Below are 12023 nucleotides of genomic sequence, written 5' to 3'. Positions count from 1 at the left end.
GGTCCCTCACCTTCAATACGGGGAAGGGTTGAGCTCCCCCAACCCTGCTTCCCTCCCTTCTCATCGCTGAGGTCATGGGGACACAAGGGTCCTTGTCCAGGACCTCGCATCCCCTGGGTCCTAAGGGAGAGGTGGGGCATGTTGATGCCCTTGGGGCGGTAAGGGTGCTTCTTGGGATTTTAAACATCTGATCAGTGAGGGGCGTCCACCACTTGTGCCAGGTGATGAGGGAAGCCCAGAAGGCTTCCCTGTCCTTTGAGATATAGACTGTCAAGGGTCATGCACGTCTAAGGGATTCTCCAGCTGTCAGAAGCTCCAAGAGGGCAGAGGCCACATTGTCAATGACTGTCTATAAAGAAACCAGGAGTGCATCTGCTTGAGACCACAGTACAGCCACATGGCCACATCTTCCAGGCCTTGAGGGGGTCCACACGGGCTGAAAGTTTCCCCTGGTCTAGCCTCGGACCCAACAGCTGGGCTAACTCAAGCCCGTCTTCCCAGTGCTGTCCCAGGTCCCCTACCCCCAGGGCATTCTTGGTCCTCACTCCTGGGCTGTCTTGGGACCTCTTTACGCTGATGTGGGTTAGTGCTGACACCTCCTTGCTCTGGGCCCGATAGAATTGGGTCCAGAAGGAGAAGGGGGGCCGTCTTTGGCGATCTCCCTCCATCCAGGGTGCCTGCCACGTGCACTCAGGAGCAGTTAGGTACCTCTCCACACCCCGGTCCCGCCCCACTTCACATTCCAGCCTCTTTCTGCAAAGCCCCCAGCTGCCACCTACACCCACTTCCTGCCAGGTGGGCAGCATGCAGAGATTGGGTTCCTCCACTGCCCTCTCATTAGCCTCTAATCCTGCCTGTTTCTCACCAGTCACCTTTCTCGCCCTAATCCCTCTAACGTGAGGGGCCCCAGTTACCTCTGGGGACATCAGAGGCTGGGCAGGGAGGGCCAGGAAGAGGAGTTGGGGTCCTCCCAGGAGTTCTGAGCCTTCAGAGATACGCCTAAGTGCTTCTCCTGACCCAGACCACAAATAGACACAGAGCACATACTGTGTGTCCACAGCATCATTATCGTTATCATTATTATCATCATCATCATCAATAGTGCTATCTAATGGAACTTTTACTTACTTATTTATTTATTTATTTTTGGCTGCATTGGGTCTTCATTGCTGCGCGGGGACTTTCTCTAGTTGTGGTGAGCAGGGGCTACTCTTTGTTGCGGTGCACGGGCTTCTCATTGCAATGGCTTCTCTTGTGGAGCACAGGCTCTAGGCACGCAGGCTTCAGTAGTTGTGGTGTGTGGGCTTCAGTAGTTGTGGCTCACCGGCTGTAGAGCATAGGCTCAGTAGTTGTAGTGCACGGGCTTAGTTGCTCCGCGGCATGTGGGATCTTCCCGGACCAGGGCTCGAACCTGTGTCCCCTGAATTGGCAGGTGAATTCTTAACCACTGCGCCACCAGGGAAGCCCCATAGAGGAACTTTATGCGGTGATGGAAATATTCTGTATCTGGGCTGTGTCCTATTGGACATCACTGGTAGCCAGTTGTCACATGTGAAATGTGGTTAGTGAGACTGAGGAACTCAAGTTTTAAATAAATTAAATTTTGATTAATTTTATTTTATAACAGATTGCCCCGTGTGGCTTGTGGCTACCGTATTAGCACAGATCTACTGCATTTATTGAAGGCTTATTACATGCCAGGCCCCACTCTAAGTGCATCACCTTGTGGGACTTCCCTGGTTGTTCAATGCTTAAGACTCCCCACTCCCAATGCAGGTGGCACGGGTTCGATCCCTGGTTGGGGAACTAAGATCCTGCATGCCACACAGCATAGCCAAAAAAACAGAAAAGAAAACAATGGGATTTCCCTGGTGGTCCAGTGGTTAAGACTCTGTACTTCCACTGCAGGGGATGCAGGTTCAATCCCTAGTTGGGGAACTAAGATCCCACATGCCTCACGGTGAGGCCAAAAAAAAAAAAAAAAGCATCACCTCATTTAAACCTCAGAGCCCCCCTGGGATTAGCTACCATTATTAAGCCCATTTTACAGACAAGCAAACTGAGGTAGAGAGAAGTTAAGTATCTTATCCAGAGCTAAGCCCATGCAATTAACCACTCTGCTGTCACACTGGAGGTCATCCCACAGTCTCAGCTCTGGGGGCTTCCATCTTAATCAGGGAGAGGACCCAGGCACAGAAGTCACCCCAATGGGATGTAGGTGGCATTGAGCCAGACCTTGAAGAAAGGGAGGATGTCGATTAGTGGAGATTGGGGTAGAGGAAAAGGCATCCCAAGTGGAGAGGACGGCATGGGCCAAGGTGCGGAGGTGCGCAAGTGAAAAGCACACGGAGGGCAGAGCTGAGGATGTTACAGTAAACAAGATGGATTGGGTCCCTGCCTGCACGGAACTCACAGTCTCCCATTTGTTGAGCATTTCCTCTGTGCTGAGAACATTACATTGTTATCAAACCATTTGGAAACAGGTAGGGGTATCTCCATTTTACAGTCAAAGATATGAAAGGTCAGAGAGATAAAGAAACTTTTCTGAAGTCACACAGCCAGGAAATGGGAAGCCAGGATTTGAACCCAAGCCTGTCTGACTCTGGAACCTGTAGTGGAGCCACTGCTCAGATGTGCCTTCCCCCGGAGGGCTTAACACTGTGCCTAGAAGACAGTAAGTGCTCGATAAAAGGTCTAAGATCATCATCTTGTGTTAGGAAGCCTGGATCCACCCACCTCAGGCTGCAGGGTATTTTGAGGCCAAGAGAATTCATTTCTCTCCCTTGAAACAAAGGCCTCGGCAGAGGAGAACCACCCCCACCCCCACCCACTGTTTTCATCTTCTCCAAGTCCTAGTTTGTCAGGCTCTCAGGGGACCATGGCTACAACCAGGACACCAGCAAACAACTGCAGGGGGATAGACGGGGCCACCAAGTCCACACCCAGGAACCCCTCCTTTCTGGGGGTTGGTTACTAGGAAATGTGAAATGCTGTCCTACCAGAACCAGCTGGGTGAGAACAGAGGGGGCCCTGGGGGTGAGGGAGCCTCACCATGGGGCAAACGTGGCTGGGACGAGGCAAGTGGGAGTGGGGTTCAGGGCACAGTGAGATGAGGTGGGGTGGCCGAGAGGAGAGGGGAATTGCGGGGGTGGGAGGCGGGGAGGGGTGCCTTGCTGGAGCCCCAGTGGTGATCTCAGCAGCGCCCTGGGACGGTCTGCCTTCCCTCTTTTACCCTTGAGCAGTTTCATCTCCTTTTTTAATTAAAATATGGTATAATTCACATACTGTAAGTTCACCATTCTTAAAGTGTACAGTTCAGTGATTTTTAGTATATTTACAAAGTTGTGCAACCAACTCCACTGCTTAATTGCAGGACATTTTCATTACCCCCGAAAACCGCTGTACCCTTTAGCAGTCATTCCTCATTTCCTGCACCCCTGCTCTTGCCTCTGGCAACTACTAAGCTATTTTCCAACTCTATAGATTTTCCTATTCTGGATATTTCATAGAAAGCGAATCATACGGTATGTGATCTTTTGTGACTGACTTCTTTAACTTAGCATAATGTATACAAGGTTCATCCATGTTGTAGCAGGTACCAGTATGTCATTCCTTTTTATGGCTGAATAATACTCTTTTGCATAAATATACCACATTTTGTTTACCCATTCATCAGTTGATGGACATTTGGGTTATTTCCACTTTTTTGGCTATTATGAATAATGCTGCCATGAAAAGTTTTTGTACAAGTTTTTGTAAAAACATGTTTTCACTTCTCTTGGGTGTATCTTTAGGAGTGGAATTACTGGCTCATATAGTAATTCTATGTTCAACCTTTTGAGAAACTGGCAAACTGTTTTCCAAAGTGGCTGCATCATTTTATATACTCCCTAACAATGTGTGAGGGCTCCTTTTCTGTTTTCTTATTTTGCTATTATAGCCATCCTAGTGGGTGTCACGTGGTATCTCACTGTGGTTTTGAATTGCATTTCTCTAATGACTAAAGCTCTTGAGCATCTCTTCATGAGCTTATAGGCCATCTGTATATCTTCTGGGAGAAACATCTATTCAAAATTTTAAAATGTGTTTACCTAATTTTAAATTGGGTTGTCTTTTTACTGTTGACCTGTAAGAATTCTCTATATATTCTGGATTTTAATCCCTTATCAGATATATAATTTGAAAATGTCTTCTTCCATTCTGTGGGTTGTCTTTTCACTTTTTTCAGTGTCCTGTGATACACAAAAGCTCTACGTTTTGATGAAGGCTGACTTATCTACTTTTTCTTTTATTGCTTACGCTTTTGGTGTCATATCTAAGAAAGCATTGCCAAATCTAAGGTCATGTAGATTTGAAACCTCACACCTGGTCTCAGATTGGCCGAAACAGCACAACTCAGATCAGATTGGGACTTGAACTCAATCACACCTCAAATGGTATTCAAACCCAGCTAAAACTCAGATTGGGACTTGAACCCATGGGCTGGGACTCAAACCCACTTGTCTTTTAACTGAAATCGCACGCCTGGTCTTAGGACTTAATGAAGCTCAGATTCTCTTTGCCTCGGCGCAGAAGGAATTCAGTGAGAGGCAAAGCAATAGGTAAGAAGTAGGTTCATTGAGAGAGACACATGGAGAAAAAGGAACCCTCTTGCACTGTTGGTAGGAATGTAAATTGATGCAGCCACTATGGAGAACAGTATGGAGGTTCCTTAAAAAACTAAAAATAGAATTACCATATGACCCAGCAATCCCACTACTGGGCATATACCCAGAGAAAACCGTAATTCAAAAAGAGACACACAGGGACTTCCCTGGTGGCACAGTGGTTAAGAATCTGCCTGCCAATGCAAGGCACACGGGTTCGAGCCCTGGTCCGGGAATATCCCACATGCCTTGGAGCAACTAAGCCCGTGTGCCACAATTACTGAGCCTGCGCTCTAGAGCCTGTGAGCCACAACTACTGAGCCCGTGTGCCACAACTACTGAAGCCCATGAGCCTAGAGCCCGTGCTCTGCAACAAGAGAAGCCACTGCAATGAGAAGCCTGCGCATCACAACAAAGAGTAACCCCCGCTTGCCGCAACTAGAGAAAGCCCGCGTGCAGCAACGAAGACCCAACGCAGACAAAATAAATAAATAAATTAATTAATTAATTAGGAAAAAAAGAGACACACTCCACACAGAGTGTGGACCATCTCAGAAGGTGAGCGGCCCTGGGAGATACACATTCCAAAGACAGAAAGGATTGAAAGTGGCCCCGAAATATGCAGTGGTTAGTTTTTATGGCCTGGGAAATTTCATAGGCTAATGAGTGGGAGGATTATTCCAATGATTTTGGAGAAGGGGTGGAGATTTCCAGGAATTGGGCCACCATCCACTTTTTGGCCTTGGAACTGTCATGGCACCTGTGAGCATGTTGTTTAGCATATGCTAATGTATTACAATGAACACATAATGAGGCTCAGGGTCAACTGGAAGTCGAATCTTCTGCCATCTTGGGCCTAGTCGGTTCTAACCAGTTTATGTCGTATCCACAATGGCTAAGTCATTCTTTTAAAGGTTGTGCCCTGCTCCCTTCCTTCCTGTTTCAGATTTACCTCCATGTTTTCTTTTTAGAGTTTTACGTTTTAGCTCCTACATTTAGGTCTTTGGTTTTTTTAACTTTTTTTTTTTTTTTTTAACTTTTTTTTTAATTGTGGTAAAATATTCCTAACATAAAATTTGACATTTTTAAAAGTACAGTTCAGGGCTTCCCTGGTGGCGCAGTGGTTGAGAATCTGCCTGCCAATGCAGGGGACATGGGTTCGAGCCCTGGTCTGGGAAGATCCCACATGCCGCGGAGCAGCTGGGCCCGTGAGACACAACTACTGAGCCTGCACGTCTGGAGCCTGTGCTCCGCAACAAGAGAGGCAGCGATAGTGAGAGGCCCGCGCACCGCGATGAAGAGTGGCGCCCACTTGCCGCAACTAGAGCAAGCCCTGGCACAGAAACGAAGACCCAACACAGCCAAAAATAAATAAATAAATAAATAAAAATTAAAAAAAAAAAAAAAGTACAGTTCAGTGCCATTAAGTAGATTCACATTGTTGTGCAACCATCTCCAGACTTTTCATCTTGCCAAACGGAAACTCTGTACCCGTTAAACAGTAACTTCCCATTTCTCCCTCCCCCCAAGCCCCTGGTGTCACCGGCAAAGCCCATGAACAATTCTCGGGAAATAAAAATAGAATCTGGGTAATAAAATAAAGTCTAACCTTTTTTCCTCTTTTCCTCTGTGCTTAGTCTAGTTTCACTCGCTCACAGGGGGCCACCTGCAGAGGCCGTGCACCCGGCACTTCAGCCCAGAGTTCCTGGTGCAAAATGGCTGCACGGACACCTCCGCTCGGTGGGCCACGTGCAGAAGTGCTGCACGCAACACTCAATTCAAGATGGCGGCAGGGGGCTGTGTGCAGAGATGCTACGCCCAGCACGGCTATCTGGAGCCGTGAGCAACACGCCTGCGCCAGAACCGTGAAAACTCCGCCCCCTTCCCACTGACGAGAGCCCTATAAAGCAGCCCCGCTGAGGGCCTATTGGGGAGGGCCTAATGGAGAGTACTCTAGAGCAAGCTCGCACCTCTCCGTTCTTTGATCAAAGAATGAAGCTTTCCTTTGCTTCTGAACCAAACTCGGTCTCAATCTTTTGGCTCAAACGACACCAGGTAGAGGGACCCCTGTTGGGGCCCGACTAGAAAGGGCCAGTAACACTGGCAAGCACCATCCTACTTTCTGTCTCTATGAATTTGACTACTCTAGGTACTTCTTGTAAGTACAATCATGCAACATTTGTCCATTTGCATGTGGCTTATTTTGATTAGTTTAAAGTCATGCAGGTTCATTCATGCTGTAGCACATGTCAGAATTTCCTTCCTTTTTAAGGCTAAATAATATCCCATTGTATGAATAGCCCACATTTTGTTTATCTATTCTTTTTTTTTTTTTTGGCCTCGTCATGTGACATGTGAGATCCTAGTTCCCCGACCAGGGATCGAACCCATGCCCCCTGCCTTGGGAACATGGAGTCTTAACCACTGGACCACCAGGGAAGTCCGTATCCATTCATTTGTTAATGGATACTTCGGTTGTTTCCATCTTTTAACTATTATGAATAAAACTGTTATGAACATTGGTATACAAATATCTGTTCAAGTCCCTCCTTTCAGTTCTTTTGGATATATACCCAAAAGTAGAATTTCTGGATCATAAGGTAATTCTATGTTCAATTTTTTTGTGGAACTATCATATTGTTTTACATAGTGGATGCACAATTTTACATTCCCAGTAGCCATGCACAAGGGTTCCAGTTTCTTCACGTCCTCACCAATACTTACTATTTTCTGTTGTTTGATAATAGCCATCCTCAGGGGTGTGAGGTGGTGTCTCATTGTGGGTTTGATTTGATTTCCCTAATAACTAGTAATGTTCAGCATCTTTTCATGTGCTGTTGCCCATTTGTATATCTTCTTTGGAGAAACGTCTATTTAAGTCCTTTACCCATTTTTATTGTTTTTGTTTTTTTTTTTTAATTTATTTTTGGCTGCATTGGGTCTTCATTGCTGCCCGTGGGCTTTCTCTAGTTGCGGTGAGCGGGGGCTGCTCTTCCTTGCGGTGCACGGGCTTCTCACTGCAGTGGCTTCTCTTGTTGCAGAGCACGGGCTCTAGGCACACGGGCTTCAGTAGTTGTGGCGTGGGCTCTAAGAGTGCAGGCTCAGTAGTTGTGGCGCACGGGCTTAGTTGCTCTGCAGCATGTGGGATCTTCCCAGACCAGGGCTTGAACCCATGTCCCCTGCATTGGCAGGTGGATTCTTAACCGCTGTGCCACCAGGGAAGCCCTTTTTTTTTTGGCCACACAGTGCAGCACACAGGATCTGAGTTCCCCGACCAGGGATGGAACCTGTGCCCCCTGCAGTGGAAACGTGGAGTCTTAACCACTGGACTGCCAGGGAAGTCCCCTTTACTCATTTTTAAATGAGTTTTTGTTGCTGTTGTTGTTGTTATTATTGACTTGTAGGAGTCCTTTATATATTCTGGATTTTAATCTCATCAGATATATGATTTACAAATATTTTCTCTCATTTTGTGGGTTGCCTTTTCACTCTGTTGATAGGTCCTTTAAATCACAAAAGTTTTAAATTTTGATGAAGTCCAATTCATCTATTGTTTCTTTTGTTATTGTTTCTTGTGTTTGGTGTCATTTTCAAGAAATCATTGCCAAATCCATTGTTATGAAGCTTTCCCCTTATGTTTTCTGCCAAGATGCCCCTGTTGCTTACCATAGGAATGGGTTGCTATGGTGATAGGAGCATGGGGGAGGATTATTAAGGAGGCTGCAAAGTGGAGAAGCTTATACACTGTCCAGGGCTGGAGCTAGCACACCCCTTCTCACAATACCACGGTGTACCCTAAGGGCATGGAGTGTTCCAAGTTCTTCATGCCAAACTGGTCTCTGATTTCATTGCCATTCTTGGGCAACGTGGAGTGCCCAAGACTACTGTGGGGGAGGCTGAGTCTGGGGGTGACTGCAAACAAACTGCCAAGCAGCTGTAATTCCTCTCCCAACATTGAGAAAATAATTCTCAAATAGTTAAAAAATGTATGGTTCTGAAACACCGGCTTGGGTAGCTGGGTTTGAATCTTGGCTTCCCCTCAAATGTACTATGTGAGCTTGAGTCTCAGATTTCTCATCTGTAAATTGGGGCTAATAACATTCCCTTCTTATAAGGTTACTGGGATGGTTAGAAGAGGCCAATAAGGTACATCACCCACCACCTGGCACATGGTAAGCAATCAGTAGTGTTGGCTTTTACGGTTATTATTGGGCTGCTCACCCAGCCTGCCTTCAACTCCAGGACAAGGGCACAGCTAGGCGAGCCCATCCTTTCTGGTTCCTTGTCTGTTCTGTGGCTGCCCCACCCAACCCTCTCCTTGGGTCTCTCCAGAGTGCTGAGTCACGCTGCCAGCCTCTGCCCTCTGGCTGTGCTTCTGGTATGACCCAGAAGGTGGACAGGTGAGGGGGACTCAGGGCTCTGGAGCCAGACATCCTGAATTCCAATCCTGGCACCACCACTGAGCAAATGACTGTGTCTCTGAGCCATACTTCCCTTACTTTCCAGGGATGACTATATTTATTTCTCAAAGCTGACACAAGATTAAACAAGAGAGTGTAGATGGGGCAGCAGGCCGACACAGGCACTCAGTAAATGATATCACATTTTTTGCAAGGCTTTATTGAGTGTCTGGGGAGCGCAGTCTGGCCTGGTGGGCAGGGGTGAATAGGAGTCAGACACGAGGCAGATGATGACTCCTCTGCATGATGTGCACTGGTCCAGCTGCTCCGAGAGTGCAGAGAAGGCACCTGAATTCTGCTGGGGGCTGGGTGGGGAAGGAGCCTAGGGAAGGCCTCCCAGAAGAGGACTCCAGGAACCTTGAGGGGGCACAGAGCAAGATTGGGGAGGGAGTCCAGGCTGAGGATACAGCATGAGCAAAGCAGGGAGGCAGGAAGGAGCTTGATGAACTGGTGAGTTCGGGTTGTTGGGTGGACGGGGGTTAAGGTGAATCGTGGTCAGGTCCCAGAGGGCCTTGTCAGCCACCACTGACAATGGTCCCTCTCAGGGGAAAATGGGGAGACAGTGAAGGGCTTATGCAGGGAAGGATGTGATCAGATTTTCATTTCACAAAGATTTTTCTGGCTGCTCTGTGGAATTTGGATGGAAGAGGGTAACAATGGGCATAGGGAAACTCATGGGCTCCTTTCTAATAATCCAAGCAAAAGACGACAGAGGCCCCAACTAGGGCAGTGGCTGTGGGGAGGACGAAGTCCAGAAGTATTTAGAAAGCAAGCCAGCAAGCGGCAGAGCCAGGATCTGAACCCTGGTCAGACCACCTCTTTCTGCTACTCCAGACGGCCCCACTCAGCCTGGGCCTGGTGAGCTTGGCTTCTTGGGCCTCCACCCGCGCTGCATTCATGAGCTGAATGCTGAGGGGCCGTGTTCCTGCTTTCTCGGGGACAGAGGCACTGCTGGCCCAACACCGCCCTCTGATGGCTGAAGGTGAGGTCACCATGGTCACCTGAGTGCCCTGCAACCCAGGCCCGTTGCAGCCGTCTCCTCTCTAAAGTCTCCAGTCAAGCTCCCGTGCTGTCTGCACAGATGGACTTGGGTTCACATCTTACCTCCTCCTCTTTATGTTGTGTGACCTGACAAGTCACTTCCTGCCCTGATCCTCACTCTCCTCTTCTGTAAACTGGGGATGATGCTTCAGCTCAGGCCTGGTGCACAGTAGGTGTGGAGTGGAGTTGGTCCCTTCACGTCCCACTGAGAGGCACAAATGTCCAAGCAGCTTTGTCCAGACTCTGGGCCCCTAACCCCCACCCCAGGAACCCAGCTCCTTGCTCTGTCCCACTGTGTGCCCTGTGCCCCAGGCTGGCCTTCCCTGGCGGGGGCCCACCTGCCCACACTAACCCTCTCCTCCCGCAAGAGGCAGGGCAGGGGCATCGCTGGGAGCTCACCCGGGTTTACCTGGCTCCACCTCTGCCATTGCACACGGAGCCTTTGGCAAAGGCTCTCCCCCTCGGTGAGCCTTGGTTACTGGACCTGTAAAATGGGGCTATAATTCCCATCTCCTTCAGGGTTGCATGTAAAGGGGCTGTGCAAACTGTAGAATGCTGTGCCATGGAACTCTGGTGAAGCTGTGACTGTCCCACAGTGGTGTCCCCTCTAACCTGGACTCTTGGAAGGTGAGCTGGACTGGGGTGAAAAGTTGGGGGGCAGGATAGCCTTTCCGACTGCATTGAAAAAACCCCTATAGGTCCCTCACCTGCATCCCCCCCCTCTCCCGCCACCAGAAGATTGTGGGGCTTTCCAGCCAGAAGATGTGCTGGGACCAGGAGGCCCCACCTCCATTCCTCTGGACAGGTGAGGCCTGGGTATTTCCAACAACCTCATTCTGAGTAAGAGTTTTGATCTGTGGTCTCCTGCCAAGATTCTGCCATTCTTTCCTGACAAACAACATGGCTGTTTTGTAACCTGCCTTATAAAATGGTTTTATTAATAATTATCAAATGTGTACACACAGTAGTTCACAAAGAAATCGTAAACATCAGAGAGCGTCGCCCAAGAGCCCTTCTGGCACCCCTCCAGCCTCAAATACCCCACAGCCACCCTCACCCCATTCCTCAGTCTGGAAGGCTCGTCCGCACCTGGTCACCCTCCCACATCTCTCAGTTCTCCCTTCAAGGGTCCCTTCCTTGGGCAAAGTACATCTGATTCCCCATCAGGCTTCTTTGCTGGGAGCTCCCCTAGAATTTGGCTCCTGCCCCTCCAAGCACACATGGTGACGACACGCCCACTTGATAATCATTGGAGTCACTTCTGCCTCCCTCAATATAGGCGAGCTTCCTATTAGCAGAGTCGGGTCAGCCCAGTCTCCCCGAGGTCCCCAGGGCCTGCAGTACCTGGTGCTGGGCAGACACTCAATAACCGTTGATGAATGAATGGATGAACAAAGAAACAAGCTTCGGTTAAACAGCTCCTTTCTGGCTACTTCCTTTTTTTTTAATTTATTATTTTTTAAATTAAAAAAATTCTTTTTTGGCCTTGCCACGCAGCATGCGGGGTCATGTAGGATCATAGTTCCCCGACCAGGGATCGAACCCGGGCCCTTGGCTGTGAGAGCATGGTGTCCTAACCACTGGACCGCCAGCCTGGGAATGGGGGAACAAAAACCTGGAAGAGTCATCTCCTCAGGATTCCCAAAGTGGGGTGGTCCACACATGTGCACAGACTGGGAGCCCTGATGCTGAGCCCACGGCTGATTTCCAGTTGTCTCTTACTTAGCCTGTTGAGTGCAGTGAGGGGGCTTCCCAGGAGCTGAGTCCACAGCTGTGAACCCTGCTCTCCACCATGTGTCTCTGCCCTTGTATCCACACCTGGGGGCCACTCATAAGATCCAACACCTGAAACCAATGTCCCTGGTGCCCGTGGGAT

This window comes from Balaenoptera musculus, chromosome 14 (genome assembly GCF_009873245.2).
Source record: "Balaenoptera musculus isolate JJ_BM4_2016_0621 chromosome 14, mBalMus1.pri.v3, whole genome shotgun sequence".
NCBI classification, from domain to species: domain Eukaryota; kingdom Metazoa; phylum Chordata; class Mammalia; order Artiodactyla; family Balaenopteridae; genus Balaenoptera; species Balaenoptera musculus.
Note: the sequence above shows the minus strand (reverse complement) of the source record.